This window comes from Hesperophylax consimilis, chromosome 3, assembly GCF_061612785.1.
Source record: "Hesperophylax consimilis isolate HC1 chromosome 3, BYU_Hcon_1.0, whole genome shotgun sequence".
In the NCBI taxonomy this organism is placed as follows: Eukaryota; Metazoa; Arthropoda; class Insecta; order Trichoptera; family Limnephilidae; genus Hesperophylax; species Hesperophylax consimilis.
Genome location: NC_142838.1, coordinates 13,066,705 through 13,088,920, shown reverse-complemented (window position 1 = coordinate 13,088,920; position 22,216 = coordinate 13,066,705). Strand labels below are relative to the sequence as shown.

Here is a 22,216-nt window from a genome sequence, read left to right as displayed (position 1 = left end):
TATTATGTTATATAAAACCCTTGTCAGATGCCAACTTGAGTATAACTCTACGTTATGGTCTCCATTTTTTAATATTCATTCAGATAACATTGAAAAGATTCAACGGAAGTTTCTAAAGTTTATAAATTATAAATTGAATATTCCTTTACAAAACATAAATTACAATTACCTCTTGGATAAAATGTCTCTATTGAAACTTTCGGAAAGAAGAATAAGCACAGATTTAATACTGTTACAAAGAATACTACATTTTAAAATTGACTGTCCCGAATTACTTCAATGTATCAATATCCATGTTCCCAAAAAATCATGCCGACATTTCTTACCTTTTTACTTCAATAACACCAGGACACTAGCTTACCAAAATTCTCCGATTCCGAGACTTCACAATCTCGGAAACAAATATTCTGATCTGGGTGATATATTTCATTTGAAAACTAATCAGTATAAATGTTGTATATTCTATCACTTTTATTCTTCTAGACACAAATAGACCTATGTACCCATATAACTTCTCCGCTTCTACTATTTTGTTTTGTTGAATCTTTTAAATTCAATTATATGCGTGAGGATTTATTTTTGCCATTATGTTTACATTCTTCTTTATTGTATTAATTTTTAAGTGTTTACTCTGATACAAAATGCTTATATTTTTTTTAAAGAAAAGCCCACTAGGGCGTGTAATAAATAAATAAATAATTATTTTAATTGTTGACCTGAGAAACCATTTTGCATTTTCAATGCATTTTGAAAATAGGTATTTTGCATTTTGCATTTGAAATGCTTTTCTAAAAACCATTTTGCATTTTCAAATGGAAAATTTTTGACCCATTTCCATTTTGCATTTCAAATGGTTTTTGATACCCATTTTGCACATCTCTGTAAATATCATGCATTAGTGAATAAAAAAATTATGTATATATATCCACTAGATCGATTTTTGGGATTATTATGGCAAATATGCATAAACATTTTGAGCGATCGCTTATCATTATGTGCCTAATTTATAGAAACTAAACAAAAAATGGTATATACGGTGAGATTTAGATGGATTATTAGTTTTAAGCCGCAGTAAGCAGTTCGTAAGTTTCCATATTAATGTTTTAAGAAATGATTATAGCAAAAATAATGCGGTAAATGTATACAGATGCACGATAATATAGTTTAGTTTGTATTACGTTTCCCAAACAAAAAAAGTAATGAAAATTTATTTAATATCAGACGAAATACGCGTGCATGAGAACTACATTAATGTTGTTCTTGTAGTTGGATAGACATTCTTACTGGTTAACCAAAATTATTTTGGTATTTTAGATCCGGTGATATGAAAATATTTTTTCCAAGTTGTGACTAAAAGCCGTATTGATATTATCTAAACTCAAATTCGAAAAAAATGTTTTTTGTTTTTTTTTTAATGAGTTTTATTATTCACAATTTACATTTGTTACTTATAAATTTTATTAATTAGCGACCGGTTTCGACACGTTCGTGTCATTAACTAGCTATTTTAAAAACTAAAGTTTTCTAGTTAATGACACGAACGTGTCGAAACCGGTCGCTAATTAATAAAATTTATAAGTAACAAATGTACATTGTGAATAATAAAACTCATTAAAAAAAAAACAAAAAATGTCTAGAAATTGTTACATAGTGAATGCCAAAGAAATACAAAAAATCGAAAAAAATTAACTACGCTAACATTTTAGTGACTTAATTTTAATCGGTCTTATCTTGAGTTTTCGCTATCGTTAACTGATTTGCTTTTATCGATTATTAATTGTAATCTCTTATCAAAATGGTTAATCTGTTTTTTCGCAAGTGTGTTTTAGTTACACGTACAAATATATAAATATTGTCCGTAAAATCGTATCCCTCAATCAATACACTAACGAATGACATTTTGACATTGATAAGTTAGTTATGTTTGTTGTCTTTCGTTCAACAATGGGATGACGAAACAACAATTTGGTTTTTCGATTTTCAGACATCAGATCTTCCGATATTTCAGAAACTAAGTGATCTTCCGTGTTGTTAATTTCGACACGAGAATCTTTGAATCAAGTGATTTCATAAAACTTTCTTCACTTTCGGCAGAAGTGAGTGTATTCCTTTGCACCGGTTCCATGATAATTCCTCAAAATTACAATTCAACATGCCTATAAAAAGTGCTATAAAGTTTCGAAGTGAAGTTGCTATAGGTTACACGTGTAATTATTTAACCTGGTTTTTGTTTCATCACTTTTCATAACTTTATAGCACTTTTTATAGGTGTGTTGAATTGACAGTTTTGCTTGTTGACGAAGCCACCTAGGTGGAAATGGGCCTCATCACTCAAGATAATTTGCATTTGATTCACTCAAGTGAATTTTAATAATTTCAATGCGTTGTTGAAGCGTGTATCGTTCCATTTTTATTAATGGCGTAGTTTCTACTTGTAAAATGTCAAAAAATGACAGCTTCAAAAGTAACATCTACCGAAATAGCGGGCTATTCAAAATAACACCTCTTATTGGAAAACCCTGTATTATAAATGAGTCTCAAGACTAAGAAAAAATATCTTCTTCAGTGCATTTTAGCCAACATGTACATTTTTAAAAGTTTATGTGAGGTTTCACGTAAAAAAGTCATTTTATAGCCGAGATGCTGAGCACAGTAACTAGTCGTAAAAACTACTCGTTCTCACGCCGGAAGTATCCGCCGTGCACGGGATGTACGTGCCTGCCAAAGTCCGATACACCGATTCCGCTAGTTTTTCGAGGCACCTTCCATTGAAATATTAGTAATACACCCGGCATTCCTACCAATCGCCTAGTTTGTTGATCGCTTAGTTTGATTGACATTACAATAAATTGATAAATCTATTATAGGTTACCTTCCTCACCTTTTCACCACGCATCCTATACGATTTTATATATTAACTTTTATTGTGTGAACATAATCTAACGGAAGACGCTTTAAGATTTGCAAGCAATGCGTTCAAAATTTCAGTTTTTTATTGTCTGAAAGAGGTAAAAAGTGATGTAACATTTTTCTTCCATAATCCTTAAATAAAACAACTGTGTTTTTTGAGTTAAGAATTCTGTGAAATTTTTTTGTGTAACCCTTATTATTTATTCATTCGGTGTTCCTCCGTGAATTGTACAGAGATGTTCTGCTGCATACCAAGATGGCGAATAATAGTAGTTATAAAACTATACCTTCCGCGTTACTAGAGAAGATGCCGTATTAGTACAAAATGGTATTTAATTTATAGTAATTTTTTTAACCGCACGATTCTTGTTATTTTCGTATTAAATTTATCTTTCACTTTCTGTTTATATTGCGCGTCTTGCTTGTATGTTGATCTTTATTTGGGGAAGTTTAAATAAGAGAGTGAATTGTACAGAAGAATTGTACAAGTCAGTTCATTATACAGGGTTTTCCAATAAGAGGTGTTATTTGAATAGCCCGCTATTTCGGTAGATGTTACTTTGAAGCTGTCATTTTTTGACATTTGACAAGTAGAAACTACGCCATTAATAAAAATGGAACGATACACGCTTCAACAACGCATTGAAATTATTAAAATTCACTTGAGTGAATCAAATGCAAATCATCTTGAGTGATCAGGCCCATTTCCACCTCGGTGGCTCGGAAAACCCAAGAGTTATTGTTGAAAAGCCTCTCTATCCTCAACGTGTGACTGTTTGGTGCGGTTTATGGTCCGGCGCAGTCATTGGACCTTACTTTTTCGAAAATGAGGCTGGAGCAACAGTTACGGTGAATGGATTGCGCTATCGAGAGATGATTAATGATTTTGTATGGCCGGAATTGGATGGTATTGATCTCGACAACGCTTACTTTCAACAAGACGAAACGATTGATCTTTTACGATTGAATATCAAAATAACACCTCCTATTGGAAAACCCTGTATAAAGACGAGTGTCGCGGTGTAAGTTTGTGGGTTTTTTTTTTTATACAAATTACATTTTTATTCCGAATTTGATGAAATTTCGCACACTTGGCTCGGTCAGCGCCGGGGATTTCTCCGTTTCCGGCGCAACTTTGTCTTTATACAGAGTTTTTAATAGACAGTAATTATTTCATCAAGAAATTTACAAAATCTTCTTTAAGGGGTGGGAAAAGGGAGTGGGGATTGTTTTTTTGAAATCTCGTGTAAGAGGTGACCTTCCTCCGTGTTCCACAAACTCTTTGCTTCATTCATATTCATGCGTCGTCTCGTATATATTGTTCTGATATTCTAATTCTTGACATGGAGACTCAATTATGGTTCCTTCGTGCCTTCTTCTACCATTCACCTACACACCTGTGTACTCAAACCATCTCAGCGTCCCTTTCTTTATCTTAATCACTACGCTTACATCAGGCCTGCGTTTTTTTTGGTTTTCCGCATTCATTCATGATTTTACTACAAACCTTCATATACTAGTCCCAGTCCTAGAGCTCTTAAGGTCGTTATCGAAGTTCGCCCTCATTCTCACGCCTCTTGCTTAAAAACGAAGAAGACAGAAGATAATAGAAGGATGACGTAATGTACGATCTCCCGCTTAGACTAGTATACGGATCAAGGATTTAATTTCTACAGTATTAAGTCTTCTTTTATACTTCGTCTGCCAGTTCCATGTTTCTGCCATATGTCGTTAGTACTAGCACACCATTGTGGACTGCTAGCCTCGCTTCTTTTGATATATTTTTAGTAGCGATTGTTCATCGTTCTCAGTTACTAGAGTACACTGCAATCAGCTTTTGAAAACGTGGCATTTTAAATTCGAGTTGCGAACCCCCCTTCCCAGATATTGACGAAAGCAGTAAACTTATTTTAAGAAGCTTACCAGCCATATAAAGCTGGAAAAATTGAAAAACTTTAACAGCTTAAACTCTGAACATTCATTTGGGCTACAGTTACTAGTTAAGTCTTGAACACGCATAGTTCTTCAGAACATCTTTCATGTCGGAAAGTTTACGAGAAAACTAAATGATTAAAAACAGGCGTTTATAGCGACCCATTTTTAAATAATAATTTACGAATGCTCGAAAGATTACTGCGAAAACATACAAATAATATCATTTTACTTGCAAAAATAGAATAATGAAGAACACAAGAAATGCGATCTGGGCGTGTTTCGTAATCTAAATCATTTCTTTGCTTAGAATTCAAATCCAGAAAATCGTTTCATCATCATTATGACATTTTCATTTTGATCAAATATAATGGCGATGTACAATGTCAAGCAGTGTAAGAGAGACAGAGCGTGCCAAATGGGCTAAAACCAAAAGGTACATTGGAATGAAATTTTTGGATAATATCATAATTCAGGGATACCAAAAAGTGTCAAATACGTAAATTATAGTAAGCAATAATTATTCGTATGAAATACCCATACAAATTAAAAATAAATGCCGCCGGCGGGAAGTGAACCAGCAGCCTTCTGATTGCCGGTCAGCTGTTCTAAACCACTAAGCTACGTCGACTTATTCCAAAATCACCAAATAACTCAATATGTACTAGTATTTCATTCCACAATTATTGTTTATTACATTTTTTCATCTGTAAACATACAACTTTATTTTTGTAGGGAAGGCTTTGTCAGTGCTGAATTTGGACTTGGTATAAAAAATCTTGTCTTATAAACATAAGTTTATCACTAAAAATAATAAGTATAAATACTTATTCAATAATTGCAAATTCACTTTGTGGCGTCATTTAAATTTAAATTAAATAAATTGCTTTGTATATTTATGTTGTATTATTTCATTAAAAGTCCCAATATCCGCGGCTTCTCTCGCGTGGTATTTATGCAGAAATTACTGAACAAAGAATTTTCCCACTTGAGTGAAATGTTTTTCCAAGTAGAAAAGTAACTTGTGTCACTTCCCAGTCCTCCAACTGTCCCTGTGCAAAACATTACGTTGTTCGGTCGCTCCGTTGCGACGTGAAAGAAGGACGAAAAAGTAAACAAATGAACAAACACGTTCGCATTTTGAAATATGTTGATTAAATAGTAATGTATAATATACTAAGTTGTATATTTAATTAAATTTAAAAGGTATAAATATTGTTATCAATTGTAGAAAGTGATAAGATCACTTTAAAATACAACCATAATGAATTACGCTTTGATCTATTCAGTGATGCCAGATATGTCAAATACAAGACAGTAAATGCCGTAGAAATGAGATCCCCGAGACGTATATGTGGTAAAACCATATATGATCGTGTGAGAAATGTGGTGATCCGTAAATAATGAGAGGCTGATTTATGCGTAATGACTAAGATTAAGAAAGGGACGCTTAGATGATTTGGGTATGTAGAGCGAATGAACGAAGAAAGGAGTGTAAGGAGAATATATGACGCAAATGTGAATGGTAGCGCAAGTCGGGTACGCCCGAGGAAGACATGGCACGATCAAGTGAATAAGATACTTGAGTCGAGCCAGAATAATATGAGAGTATGTATGGGACGATGGATGAATGTGAATGAGGCAAGGAGTGTATGCTAAGACCGTAGGATAAGCGTAGAGGACAGACCGCCAAACAACTCGGTTACATACTTTTCTATTATTATGGCTATTTACATAGCCCGACTCAAGTATTTGTTTTATTCGATCATGTCATGTCTTCCTCGGGCGTCCCAGACTTCGTATACCATTAAGAATATAAAAAAAAGTATAATGTTGTAACATCAATTTTAAATACACTCACATTAAATTACTCTTCAATTAATCTATTCAGTGATAGCATGTGTTAAATAGAGGTATAAATATGAAAATTGTGTCATGTGTAAATGAAATAAATGAATATTTATTTTTCGGAATAACTTTGTTGAGTAAAACCTCAAATTGTAATATTTAAATATTGAAGACAATATTAATGATTTCTAAACGAAAATCTGAAACAGAAAAATCAGAAAAAGAAACGGTCACATCTGGGACTCGAACCCAGGACCCTTGTCTTTCCGGGACAGTGCGCTACCAACTGAGCTAATGGGACCCTATTCCCCTCGGTCACTTTTAACTGTATCATACTTCGAATAAGAACTACTAACATTGTCTTCATTTTTTCACCGCACATTTTTATTGGCAACTATCTTTATGTTTGATCGCAAGATTCAACCCGAACTAAATGCAATCCAGACAGCGTCTTTTATAAAAATCTGCGGTGAAAAAATGAAGACAATGTTAGTAGTTCTTATTCGAAGTACGATACAGTTAAAAGTGACCGAGGGGAATAGGGTCCCATTAGCTCAGTTGGTAGAGCACTGTCCCGGAAAGACAAGGGTCCTGGGTTCGAGTCCCAGATGTGACCGTTTCCTTGTCTGATTTTTCTGTTTCAGATTTTCGTTTAGAAATCACTAATATTGTCTTCAATATTTGAAATAAATTAAAGTTGTTGATAGAATTTTCTTTTATTTTTTTAGTCTTTTCTTCTATACTCAGTGTTACCGGTGGGCTAAATTGTAATAAATGGAAACTAGGCTGAAATATTAGGAGAAAAACACCGCTGAAGTTAATATACTGTTAAAAAAGAGAACTTTGCTATAAAATAATTTCTAAGCTTCGTCGGAAAATACATAGATGTCGTTGATATACCGCAGTTGACGTAAACTAAACTGAGGTGAAATTTATAATTAAATTCCCTCTGAAATAAATATACTCGTCGAACGCCGTAGATATACCTAAAATAAGTTTTTGTATTACAAAAAATTCTCTTCTAATGAAATTTTTCCGCCTCTACATATTTACACAATTTATATTTTTAGCCCAGATGTTTTTCATGCTCGCTCGCGGGTATATTTTGGTTCCAGACCGAACATAATCAATTTCATTGTTTCATAATGTATTCTGTTGTATTATTTGTCGCAGCACAAAATTATGACATCTTATCTGGAAATGTTGAGTGGCTGAAGGAAATCGGCAGGGAAGAGAATGGTTGGAAAGTGTCTGGATATTAAATTTTGGGTCCTAAACATAGCTAAAGTAATTTCAAGAAAATTGTTGATTCTTAGCCGAACCGATTCTCTCACGGAACCCAGACACCCGCAAAGGAGCCTGACTGCTCAGATCTGGTGTTTTATTTAAATCTTTCTCCAAAAATGGGTACGGATGATACTTATCAAAATACTGTTAAAAATGAGACATGCCCATTTCATAATAAAATATTAGTCATTCAGAATATATGTGAACACGTGTTCTCGCAGCTGGCCTTGTCCTAATAAATATGATGGACATAATGCGAAAACATTATAATTTTTAACAACACTTGTTCCGACTTCATCATAACATATTCGTGCTTAACTGATTACAATCGTTTAAGGTCCGCAGACCCGTTTTTAACAGGAAAATTAATAATTTGACCAAATTTTGAATAAATTAACAATATTTTGTCACTAAGCTTTCCCATGCAATCATACGATGAACCATTTAAATGTGTTTATGTGCAAAACCTGCAAACTTTTATTTGCACTTAGATGGGTTTTTATCTCGAGAATTATGGAACCAGACAAATCCACCTCGCATAAAAAATACTCTTGAATGTACTAAACACGTAGGTACCACCCGGAAAATGAAAAACACTGTTTGAGGTGTAAACGAATAACATATTTAATACAAATAAAACATGTTTTACTTGCTTTTATTGAGAATTAAAGAAAGGAAATATCCACACCCAAGTTACCTACTTTATTAAAAATAATTCCCTTATAATTATTCTTTCATTAAAAAAAAGGTGAAAACACCACTCAAATACACAAACATGTTGTCTGTTTTATTTTTACCGAACGATCCACGATACAAGGAAGAAAAGTTCTCCCAGAACTCTAATAATTTATTTTTCTGCACATTTTGTAGTACCGAAAACCTGTACCTCATTAAAGTTACATTATATATTTATTTATAAAAATTATAATTAAACATAGAAACTTTGTGACCATTGTCTTGTTGGACATGGTTTTTTCATCCACGCCGATATAAATGACCCAAAAAATCATGAATAGCATTTTTTACATTTGTTGAAAAGAGTGTGACCTTACTGGGTTTCCCCGTTCTTGTACATGGTAATTTGTGTGAATTGAAGTAATTCTTGTAAACGTTCAAAATATGCAAGAGGTAAATTATAAAGCGAAATAATAGAAGGAAAACTTAACATTATACAAGAAAAGTGTATAGTTTAAAAACATACAGGAGAAAAATGCAACATAAAGTTAATCTTTGTTAGGTTGTAACATTTTATCTATGTTCTTCTTTCCCGTGGCCATAATCCATGTCTTAATACTTCTTTTGAAGTCGGTTATTTTTTAATGGCTTTTATTGCAAGATGGGGGATATTAAATAGTTTTATAGAGAAATATTACAAATTTCTTTGCCCAAATGTCGTTTTAGTTGTACGTTGTGAAATGTATGTTGTATTGAATATTGTATGTAGAAAGATATCCTGGTTTTGAAATGCATACATTAAAATATCTTTTGAATATAATTGTTTCAGAGACATTACATTCAGGTAATTAAAAACATAGTCCGTAGGGGTTGTGATGGGGACTTAGAATCTAAAGATAGAAATGTATTATAATCAAGATTATTCCAATATTTCCGGGAAGGTTCCTTTGATAGGCCCTTACTGAGCCTATCCGTGTATCCTCCAGTGGATGTCATGCGAGACTATTCGGGATTATGGATGGAAATTGATGAATAGTTCACGATGATTTATGACCGAAACAGAAGGGATTTTCCTTCTTTTCCCAGGGGGGCTGGGAAATCCAGGAAATTGAAAATACTCTCAACGCTTTTAGTCACGTTTTCAATGTTACTATCTACTTTCGGCTGTATGGTGAATATTAAAGTAACTAATCCCCATTTTTTTAGCAATCCTTTCATTAAAAATTAAAAATAACGTCAAAATTCTCGCTCCGTGAAAAACTTTTAATTCGAATTATTATTTACAAATAACATAACTGAAAAAAAAAACAATATTCGGGAACAAGACAATGACGGCCTACGCGGTCGAGAGGTAAGGCTCTCGACTTCCAACCCGGATGTCGCGGGTTCAAATCCCGGCGTGCGCAAGTAAATTTTATTTAATAAATTTGTGTCGTTTCACTATTGATTATTTAAAAATAGTATTATATATTTATATTTTTTACACGTTTCGGAGTTGAAGATACTCTCAGTATCGCTCAGGTGAAAGACCACCCTTCAGAATTGAAACTTGGTTGCTTGAAATGACTTTACCCGTCTTTGATGACCAGATCAGAATAGCAAGGTACTTCCCTACCTTCCTCATCTCCTTCCACTTCTTACCTTCAGCCTCAGTACCCCTATTGGGGATGCCAGTCTCACTGGGACCAGATTGTTGGAACTGGTGTAATATAAAATATGTTTTTTTTTTATATCCGCTCCTTAAAGATAACGAAGCGAAGAGAAAATTAAGTAATTAGTCCTTTGTCCCACTGTCTCGGGAAGTTTGACTTATTACGAGTTAAAATCACAGACGTCCAAATTGTTATCATGTAAAAATAAATAGTTGTCAAAAACTGAACTCATCACTTTGCCATATTATTGTGATTTGTTTTGAAAACCAATGCATATCTTTACTCCAAGTGGTTACTGTACCTCATCCATCTCAAGTAAGACACTAGAGTTCGTCTTTCATGTATACATTAATTATAATAACTGTAAACTTTTGTTATAGTGTTTTGAGTTTTAATGTGTTATTAGCATATTATAAATTTAAGCGAAAGTAGTTAATTTTCTCGTCAACATTCATGTTATTTTATTATGTTGTAGGTCGACTGCCAAAACTTCTGACAGCATCTAACGAGAGGCCAAAGTAAGTAAAAGTTTTTTTCTTTTAATTTAACAGACTTTCACATCTGAAAGGCAAATGATTAAAAATTAAGTTTCGATCGGTTCTGAGGAAAATCACTCAACAAAAAAAATCAATTTCAGGTTGGATTTTGCGAGACGTATTTCCAAATTTATCATTTTAGAAAAATAAATTAAATCATCGTTGAAAGCAACCACTTTGGGACATGATATTATAATTAAATGAAAGGTTACTTTGTTTTCAACCACTTTATTATAATTTATACATTATGTCAACTTGTTTCGGTTATACCTTAACCAGATGCGGCTGTTGACTGAAATTGCCAGCTGCGCATTTAAAATGTGCCTAGTGTGTAATACTATGGGTAAAGCAAATTAATTAACTGGTACTGCAATTCATTCAATCGGAAATCATCTATAGAGTAAAAAATTTGGATTTTATCGCTAAAAATCTTGGAAGTTTTTTAAATTCACCGCATACGATTTTACAATGTGTGAATGTTGTAGCGCTAACATTTTAAATTCCTAAACGAATCCATTCCATCTGCACGTGATTTGCCGTTAGGAGCGTAATCTGTCTCGCTCGTGTCAAGCGATCTTGACACCACCCGCTGTATGGTAAAACAAAGTTTTGTGCATATCGGCACGTGCACGACTCGTTTGCGCTTGCGCGGAAGTTTTGTATAAGACGATATCTCAAATAATGAGCTAGCGGGAATTATGACTGAAGCCTTCTTTCGTATATCGATGACTGGGGCACATATAGTAAGTTATGCGAAGATTGAAGACAAGCAGTGCAATGCACAAATGCACATACCAAGGAACAACCTCTTACCCTAACCTTCTGGACAGTATTATTAAACTAACCTAAGTACAGACATTTATTTTATATATATTTTTTAATTTTTTATTTATTTATTATTTAACATTATAAATGATAACAATATGCAGACTTATATAAATAATTTTTTCGTTATTATTCTATTTGTCCATAAGTTGAGCTCCAGGAGCTCGTGTTTATGGGAGGAGAGTCTTTACATTTAGTTCTAATGATTCTTTAAACAATAATCAAAAACTTTTGAAATAAATACAAACATAATATTAACATAGGTACACAAATTAGAAAATTGTGTTTTTAAAGATAATTAAAATAATACATCTTTTTACAGATTAAGTAAGCGTGAGGAAATTAAGGGTACAATATGTATATCAAGAAAAATTTAGAAAAATAGTTTTTTTTAAAGACAATCAAATTAGTATATACACGGTGTCCGGAAACTCGTAGTACAAGCGGGAAACTGGAGAATCTACACCACATGGGGAACCCAAATAAACATAAAGTTTTTTGATTTGAGCATTTTCACACAAAAAAAAAAAAAACAAAAAAAAATATTTTTCGGCTATTTTAGGGTTAAAGTTTTTTCTGGTGTTTAGGGTTGAACAACAGATGTTTTAACCCTGCAGAGCAGAAATATTTTATGATTACACCGGATTAAATGAAGGGTGATTTCAAAATAATGCTTCAAATCCGAGTTTCTTCATTTGTTTTATTTTCAAATAGTTTTAATTAGTTGGGTACTTTGATCTTCAGTAATAATTTATAAGAATTTGATTAAAAAAAATTTAAAAAAAAATTTAAAAAAATCAACTTCTAACTCGATTTACTCGATAACGAAAGCTCAAATCAAAAAAAAATATACTACAAAATCGACTCCAAATGTGATGTAGATTCACCAGTTTCCCGCTTGTACTACGAGTTTCCGGACACCCTGTATATTTTTTACAGATTGAGTAAGTGTATGAAAATTAGGGGTACAATATATCATTATCCAATTTGAGAGACTTAATTAACTTTTTGAATTGTTCATAATTCACAGTTTCGGTTACACTAATTTTATTTTTGGACCATCTCACACTTAAATACGAATAGTGGTGCTGAGCCGTGGTCGTTCTAAGCATAGGAATGGCTATTAAGCCATTAGTTTTGAATCTATTGCTTATGCTATCTGAGGGGTGAATTTTATAAATAAAATATTCTTTATAAATTTGATATAAGGCGATTCTCTTATACAATTCTGTGATAGATGGTACATTAAATTCCTGAAATATCTCTAAAGTAGGGGAGTCATATGGTTTTCTAAGGATGATTTTTATAATTATTCTTTGAATTGTTATTATGGGCTGTAAAGAAGCCTTAAAAGCCCCTCCCCACCCAATAATCCCGTACTGCAATTAGGACTGAATTAATGCATAATAGACAATTTTGATAGTTTTCTTATTTAAAAATATTTAAATGGTTCAAATAAGTATAGAGCGATAGGGGGAGGGGAGGGGCTATGTGGGTAAAAAGGGAATAATTTTAAACATGAACTTAGGTTGGTTTATTATAATACTGTCTAGTAATGATATAACCGAAACTTGTTGACATAATGTTATAGTGCAAATTATAGTAAAGTAAGTAACTTTTCAATTAAATATAATAATTATTATACGACGCTTCAGGATTGTAGTTGACATATTATGCAGGGCTTTTTATTCCAGTGTTCATCGGGAAAATCAATAGGTTGAATTTTGGAAAACGCTTTATCTAAATTGAAATTATTAACATGTTAACTGCTAACTACAAGATAACTCGTAGATTGCGTTTTTGCTAGGACGCCGACTAAGAGATAACTCGTAGTGTGTTTACTTGCCATATTCGCTAAAATGCGATAAAATTCGTAGTACATCAATGCTAATATGGATAGATGGCTTCTGGGAAGAGAACAAAAAATCAATGCTGGCTTACAGAAAATTTATTTTATAAATGAACAGAAAATATAATTATAAAAATGAGTTTTAAATAATATAATATGATTAAATGAAATTGGCTTTTTAGACCAGAATTCTGAAAATTGCCGTGGAAGTCAACATGTTAAATCTGATAGTATTATTGTCCCAGCGTCTGGACGATGTAGGCCCTCTGATTGGTCAAATTAAAATTGTCTGTTTCGGGTAACTTGAATATTAAGACACGATTCCATACTAACATAGGATCGCCTCATAATAATACGAGATTTCTTCAAAAGCATCGTTTCTGCTCATATAATTTTTGGATAATATCGAAGAAAATATGTTTTAGAAAGTTCATAATCCATAGGATTAATTACATTACAATGAAAATTCTCCACAGTTACGTGATTATGTTTGACGTTTATAAAAATTCACGCGTTTCTTCAAGATGGCCGACAGAGCGCACCACTGGCGGTTTAAAAACGAACCAAATGCCTGGCGCGAATATTTAAATATGCAGCTCACAATACTTGACTACTTACCATTAACAAGCGTTTTATAAGAAGATTTCTTCTGGAAGCTTATCACTTTGTAATGGCATTTATCATTATTATTTATATATTTTTTTCTTATTAATTATATCTGATTTTATATTGGCATGTTTTCTAATTTCTAAAATTTCAAAATTATTTATTTACGATGCTTTATATCCTGAGTGAAGTATTTTAAGACCTGAATTTTTATCAAAAGTGTGATCATTATTCAAAAGATTATTTGCAAACTCAGATTCACTATTTCCATTTATAGCCCTGCGATATTCTTTAGATCTGACTTCAAAGTTTCTATTGGTTCTACCTTTGTAAAAGAAATTAAAATCATCTCAATTGAGTATTTAAACTCCTGATTTTTTTGTTTGAATTTTGCTATCTTTATTATTAAGAATATATTTCTTCATTGTTATTAGTGTAAAACGCCAGTTGAATGGTACCAGGATTGTTTATATATATAATTTTAGAAGTATCGTTATCCACAAACAGAATTCTACGCCATTGTTTATTTCTATCTTTAGAAAGACCGTTTGAAGAGAATGTGTTTAATTTTTTTATTTAGTATTTCAACTATCAATTTATTAGAATAACCGTTATTAACTGCTATTTGTCTTATGAATATATTGTTTTATGGTTATATGCTATTTGTTTTTTTCAGGTCTTAAAATACTTCACTATAAATAATTTTGAAATTTTAGAAATGAGGAAACATATTAATATAAAAGCAGATATAATTAACAAGATTTTTTTTATAAACTCTCTTTTAAATATTTTCCCACTCAACTGGTCTTTCCCGTCTAACGATATTGTAATTCCTAATTATTATAAACCCAGCCTACTCTTACCCCTCCCCCCTCCTTCCACTTCTTCTTTCCCAATTGCAATCTATATTTAATTTTTGACTTCGGTGTATACACAATAAAATGTAAACATTATATTTATTTATTTATTGGACAATTTGCATAGCGCCGCTTTTGTGAGATATCACCTCAGGGGCGCTATATTGTAATAATCTACCTTTATATATAGATTTTTACTCTCCTGATGAATGTGTATATATAATCTAGCTTTAAAATTTATTAGATACAGTAACAGTTGTAGGTAAAGAATTACCACCAGTTGGAGTAAAATTAACACATTTTAATTAAACCGACTGCTAATGTCATCGCACAATTACCCTCCTTTTATTCATAAACACGGGTACAATTAATCAATATGTAATAATCTATTATTTAAGTCAACTTTGTTAAAACTATCTTTAATTGTGACAAACTAAACGATATTGATTCAACTTATAGACATTGACGGTTGTAACACATATTCAAGCACTGCAAGTCTCTTATGAGCTAATTATATTAGGTACGATAACAGTTAATATCAGTTGTAGACATGTAGTCAATAATAGTGTTTCATTTGAAATAATCCATCACAAATACGTAAAATTTCATTTATTCAAACAACTGTCATTCTTATTATGCGTAAATTTAGCATGTTATTATTAATTAACTCCTTCCTGTTCCGTGTTTTAACAATATATATACCTACTCACCCTCTCTCTGTGAATGTTCTAATATCTATCTATTAAATGTAACTGTTGTCAATATCACTTAAAATGGGCGAAGCCCAACTAAGAGCCGCCCGCAGGGCCTAGCAGAAAAAAACCCGCGGAGCGGGTTTTTAACTGCTAGTTGTTATTATTATCCTAAATAATAAAAATTGCCACAGAATGCTGAATTTTTCAGGATTGCTCCTCGAAGTTGCCATAGGTCTTCGATAGTCAATATAATAAAGTTGACATATGTATTTGAATTCCATTATTCACCGATTGTGAGGAAATTATTATTATTATCTCTAGAACTTGGATTTGATGTGGTTTTCAAAATTGTAACTGATTGTGCAAACAATTCAGACAAGCCATAAAGTAGTAGGTAGTACCAAAATTATTTTAATTAATTAATAATTACATAGTTGAAATGTGTATTTCTTTGTTTCTATTTTCAGATGTGGTAATTTTTCAAGATTACCAATAGTATTCATCCGTTAGGTAGATTTCTGATTGACTCTAAAATTAACAATGTTTGTTTTTGAAAGGCAATAATCCTGAGGTAAATATTTGTTTTATAAATTCTTTCAGCTTCGTAAATTCTTCAATTATAATATCCCGTGATTTTTCACGGGTCTGCGCTAGTGATTCTTAAATTACAATAATTACTTTTACAGGGTGCTTCAAAATTTTTCCTTGATGTTGACATTGGTATTTGAATGCTAGTGTTCTCTTTGCGTATTGCTCTTACTAGGTCACGTTATTTTTTCATTTTGATCGCTTTCAATTTCCTCAACAATTCATAAAAGGCTTTCAGTTGGAATTTTCAATCTAAACCCCGCAGAATGGTCATTTATTCAGTACACATAATTCCGGAAAGCATTTTCCGAAATGTTATTCCCGAATGTATTGGGGAATAAAAAATATGAATCATTAAAAAGGCAAATAAATGACTGATTACTTCTACCATATTCAAGTTCGCGATCACACAAAAATGTACATTCTCATTGTTTTGTTTAGCTGCCTAAGTGTTTATATTTACAACACCAAATCATAATTTTATGTAAATATGATGCTAATTTTTGACAGAACCCCGTTTTAACAACGAACCGGCAGACGTGCTTGGTCATATATTTGATAATTTCTTTCAGAGTGGCTAATCATATTAGGGTCATACACATTACACATTACGCTAAACGCATCAAAGCGTTTTTATAACACCATATCGCTCGCCGTAAAATTCCATATAGACCTGTCACACCTGACAGATGATGTGCTATAAAGTGTGGGCGTGGCGAGGATGATATGCCGTGATATGCTTGCCGGGCGATATTTGAAAATACCTACGGCAGGAGAGGAGGTCAGATCAATTTATTGAGCGCTTTGATCACGCGATCATCAAGGTGACAGATCCCGTACAAAGAAATTATATTCCGCGGCAGTTCTCCTTCCGTAGGGAGAGGAAGGTTTCAGCGTATCATGACACCTCAACATGTAATCTGTATAGGCCACGCCCAAATAATGAGCAGGCAGCATTTTGCTGATGCGCTCATATCTGATTTTACAATAAGTTTAATAATAATTATTTTTATAAGCAATAATTGTTCGCCTGAAACACTCATCCACATTGAAAAAATATCCTGATAAAAAATACATGACGCCAACGGGACTCGAACTCGTGTCCATTCGATTTCCGGTCGAAAGCTCTGACCACTGAGCTATGGGGGCTTATTTCTTACCCGCGAAATTATTCAATATATGCTAGTGTTTCATTCAACAATTACTGCTTGTTACATTTTTTTTTTTTTTTTTTTTTTTTTTTTTTCACCTGAGAAAAACCAACTTTATTTTATATGAGAAAGGCATTGTAAGTGCTAAATCTCTCACTAGATGGCGTTGAGACAAATTTGTCTACATTTTTAGGTGAAATACTTGAACTTGTCAAATATTAATTATTATTTTTTTTGATAAATTAATGTTTTTAAGACAAGATTTTATTTATGCATAGCACAAAGGTTTGTGCTATGCATAAATAAAAAAATAAAAAATGTAACAAGCAGTAATTGTTGAATGAAACACTAGCATATATTGAATAATTTCGCGGGTAAGAAATAAGCCCCCATAGCTCAGTGGTCAGAGCTTTCGACCGGAAATCGAATGGACACGGGTTCGAGTCCCGTTGGCGTCATGTATTTTTTATCAGGATATTTTTTCAATGTGGATGAGTGTTTCAGGCGAACAATTATTGCTTATAAAAATAATTGTTATCCTTTGTGCTATGCATAAATAAAATCTTGTCTTAAAAACATTAATTTATCAAAAAAAATAATAATTAATATTTGACAAGTTCAAGTATTTCACCTAAAAATGTAGACAAATTTGTCTCAACGCCATCTAGTGAGAGATTTAGCACTTACAATGCCTTTCTCATATAAAATAAAGTTGGTTGTTCTCAGGTGAAAAAAAAAAAAAAAAAAAAAAAAAATATAACAAGCAGTAATTGTTGAATGAAACACTAGCATATATTGAATAATTTCGCAGGTAAGAAATAAGCCCCCATAGCTCAGTGGTCAGAGCTTTCGACCGGAAATCGAATGGACACGGGTTCGAGTCCCGTTGGCGTCATGTATTTTTTATCAGGATATTTTTTCAATGTGGATGAGTGTTTCAGGCGAACAATTATTGCTTATAAAAATAATTATTATTAAACTTCATTTTTGGAAGAGAGTTTATGAAAACTTTGAACGATGTAATTATAAAGTATTTTTCATCGTTTCCCCAATATCGTCACAAACTGGAAAGGTATTATTTCAATTCACGTCAAGAACACAATTCCATCGCAGTCCAGCAATTCTGTTTTATTTCTTGTCCATTCATATTATTTTTTCCATTTTAAAGTTTGTCTGCAACATCTGTTAAGCGCAGTTCCATCCGAAGGAGTAGGTATTTAGTTTTCCAGAAAGAAAAGTTTAATCGCTTTCCATGATTAATTGCATTTTCAAATTGGTATTGTTATTTAACGAGAAAATGATACCGGTAACTAAAATGATACAATTATTTCTCGTTATCTTAGATTTGATAGACTTATCTACGAGCAAGTCTAAACAGCTATGTTATAACAAACTTTACAATTCTGTTTTATGCCGCAGTATCATTTATATTTAAATGTCAAAATAGTTGAACTCCACCGTTCACGTTTAATTTCCGGCGAGTAAATAAAACAGTCTCAGTTACAAAGGTTAGAACAAAGTCATGGTCTTTTCAAGTTTAGGTTTGCAAATTATTCTTATGAAAATGATTTAATTACTTAGATATCCTCGACCCACGTAAGTTTTCAGTTTTATTCATATCGGTTTTTCATAGAACCAAGCCCCGCTTTTGCAGATTTTCTGCTTTATGTAAATAAGATTAACCAAACGTTGTTTTTTAGACCTTGAAGTTGTGTCAAGGCGTTGATATTTTAGTTAAACTGCTAGCTTCTAGTTATCTTGGCAACGATTAATTATAAAATTAATGATAACCATCTGATCCAAGCAAATTTGCTTAAAATCATCGCATCGCGTTATTTTCTTTATAGTATGCAAAATATACACACTTCATTCACATTAAAATAATATCGTGCTTTTAGTTGACTAGTCAAACAGTAAAGTACATGTTCATAGCTTTATATTGAATGTGTTTGCACAGTACTTTCCGGAAAGCCTACAAATGACGTCAAATTACCTAACCATATAAAATGATGTTAGGTGTCTTCTGTCATAAGTATTCTTCAATTCCTGTGAGTAATATTCTATTTATCTAGAGAATAATGTCTGTGGCGGGCAGACGGGCGGATACCGGGCGGGCGGTGTGGGTTTTTTTTTTAAATGCAAATCTACAGTTTTATTTCAAGATTGGTGAAATTTTGCACACTTGACTTGTAAAACATTGCATAAGAATTCTAAAAATTCTGCGTAAAGCCCGTGCAACTTAAGCTAGTATATTATAAAACCTAATTCTATTATATTATATACTATTACTATAGATTATCTCCAGGAATTCTGCTTTTTACACTCGAGTCAGGGATTTCATTAGAACATTGTGTAAGAAAACCGAAAGGACAATGCTGCCGCCCACAGATAAACCACCTTATCATTGTCCCTTTGTCAAGTCGGGAGCCGCGGTGAACACGTCCCCAACACACTTATACGGTTGACATTTTACACATGAGATCGGATCGTTTTTCTGATTTGTTCTCGGATCCGGAAAGTTCAGCCAGTTTTTGTGCCTTCCATTTCCCTCTCTAACTGAGGGCGTAAATCCCTTGCAAGAAACAGGCTCCCTCCTTCCTCTGTTTAAAAATAACTCCGCAAAGCACCCTCAGAGATGTCATGGACCTATGATATTTCCCTTGCGCTCGGTAAAAAAAATTACAAATAATACATTTTCTGAATGAAAGATGTCACAGTGTATCAAGAATTTTGTCAGAGATTTTCTTTTATCGAATGTACTTATCATGTTATTTGTAAAAATATTGTAAGGCTCTTAGTACCTAACTTATTGACATGAATATGAATGTTTTCCCTTTACGTTTTTTCGGGCACGTAAAATTCTGTTATCTTTGATGTCTCGGGCTTATAAAAACCTTTCAGGACAAAAAGGCGTTTAAAAAATATTTTTTTCCTGTTTTTTAAAATATCAATCGGTGTATTTTTATTCAAAAATTTTAAATCGCCCTCCTCCTATTTCTCAGAAATCACGCTTTAGAAATTGACCGATGTGAATATTAATATCGACGGTTTTCTTCATATTTTCCACAGTTTCCTTCATATTTGGAATAATGGCAATTGGGTTTTTTTAAAGTGGGGATTGTCTTAACTAACTAACTAACTAACTAACCATCACGCCGTTTCCCCGCAGGGGTAGGCAGAGAGGACAGACCGCCAAACAACTCGGTCTTGGCACACACTTCTTGCCTCATTCACATTCATACATCGTCTCATACATACTCTTCTATTATTCTGACTCTTGACATGGCCCGACTCTAGTATCTGATTCACTTGATCGTGCCATGTCTTCCTCGGGCGTCCCCGACTTCTGCTACCATTCGCATTTGCATCATATATCCTCCTTACACTCCTATCTTCGCTCATTCGCTCTACATGCCCAAACCATCTAAGCGTCCCTTTCTTAATCTTACTCATTACGCTTACATCAGCCTTGCACTCTTTGCGGATCTCCACATTCCTCACACGATCAAACATGGTTTTACCACACATACGCCTCAGGGATCTCATTTCAACAGCATTCAATCTACTTTCATCCTTTCTTTGCCAGTTCCATGCCTCACTTCCATACATCAAGGTAGGTACCAGCACTCCGTTGTGGACTGCTAATTTCGCTTCTTTGGACAGTTTTTTGTTAGCGCCAACGGCGTTCAGTCCTCCATTAACGGAATTACCTGCATTTACCCTTCTTTCAATATCTCTGTCAGCCTTCCCATCTCTCGTAAACATACTTCCTAAATACACAAACTCATCCACCTGCTCCAAGTATTCCTCATTCACAATTATATTGCACACTGTTTTCGTACTTTCTCTTTCAAACACCATTACTTTAGACTTACTTACATTCATCATTAACTCATTCTTCATGCATACTTCGTTCATCCTAGACACGAGAGACTGTAGATCTTCTATACTATTAGCAATCAGCACCGCATCATCAGCATACAACAGGCAACATACTTTCAAATTATTCAAATTCGCGCCCAATCCCACCTCTTTCAATTCTTGCATACAATTATCCATGTATAGATTGAATAACCACGGTGACATTACGCAGCCTTGTTTAACACCTTTTGTGATATCAAACCACCCCGTAAAACCACCGTTTACCCTAACACATGCAACGCTTCCCTCATACAGAGACGCGATTGCCTGAGTCAGATATGTATTCACTCCATACTTGGACAACACCTTCCATAGCTTTTTCCTGTCGACTCGGTCGTATGCTTTTTGTAGATCTACAAAGGCACAGAAAAGTTTCTGGTTTTTTGCCAGAAACTTCTCAGTGAGCATACGCAATGAGAAGATCTGGTCCATGCACCCCCTTCCACTCATAAAAGCACCTTGCACATCCCATATTTTATCTTTTGTTTCCTTTCTTACTCTTTCAATCAAAATTCTACCATACAGCTTGCCAACTGAACTTAGCAGGCTAATAGCCCTATGATTCCCACATTCCATACGTGACCCTTTACCTTTGTATAATGGCATTATCACAGCCCTTCTCCAGTCTAAAGGCGTATAACCTTCCTTTAAACATTGGTTAAAAAGATTGCACAACCATGTGAGAATTATACGGCTACCTCCTTTAAAATATTCAGCAGCAATATTGTCAAACCCGACAGCCTTACCATTCTTCATACATTTAATCGAACTTTCTATCTCATCCATGCTAATTTCGGTAACATTCACTCCATCGTCATTCATATCTGATTCACCGCTGGAATCACTGTCACTCACTTCGCTTTCGAAGACTTCCTCGAAATAAT

At 33.3% G+C, this 22,216-nt stretch overlaps 1 protein-coding gene across 1 annotated transcript in view; it reads left to right on the top strand.

The window, feature by feature from the left end:
- Window positions 1–22,216, top strand: part of capt (adenylyl cyclase-associated protein 1) — a 198,449-nt gene that overhangs the window by 22,658 nt on the left and 153,575 nt on the right. Inside the window, exon 2 of the mRNA XM_089648292.1 lies at window positions 10,780–10,822. The gene's annotated coding sequence lies outside the window, so the exon portion shown is untranslated. The remainder of the gene's footprint in view (window positions 1–10,779; window positions 10,823–22,216) is intronic.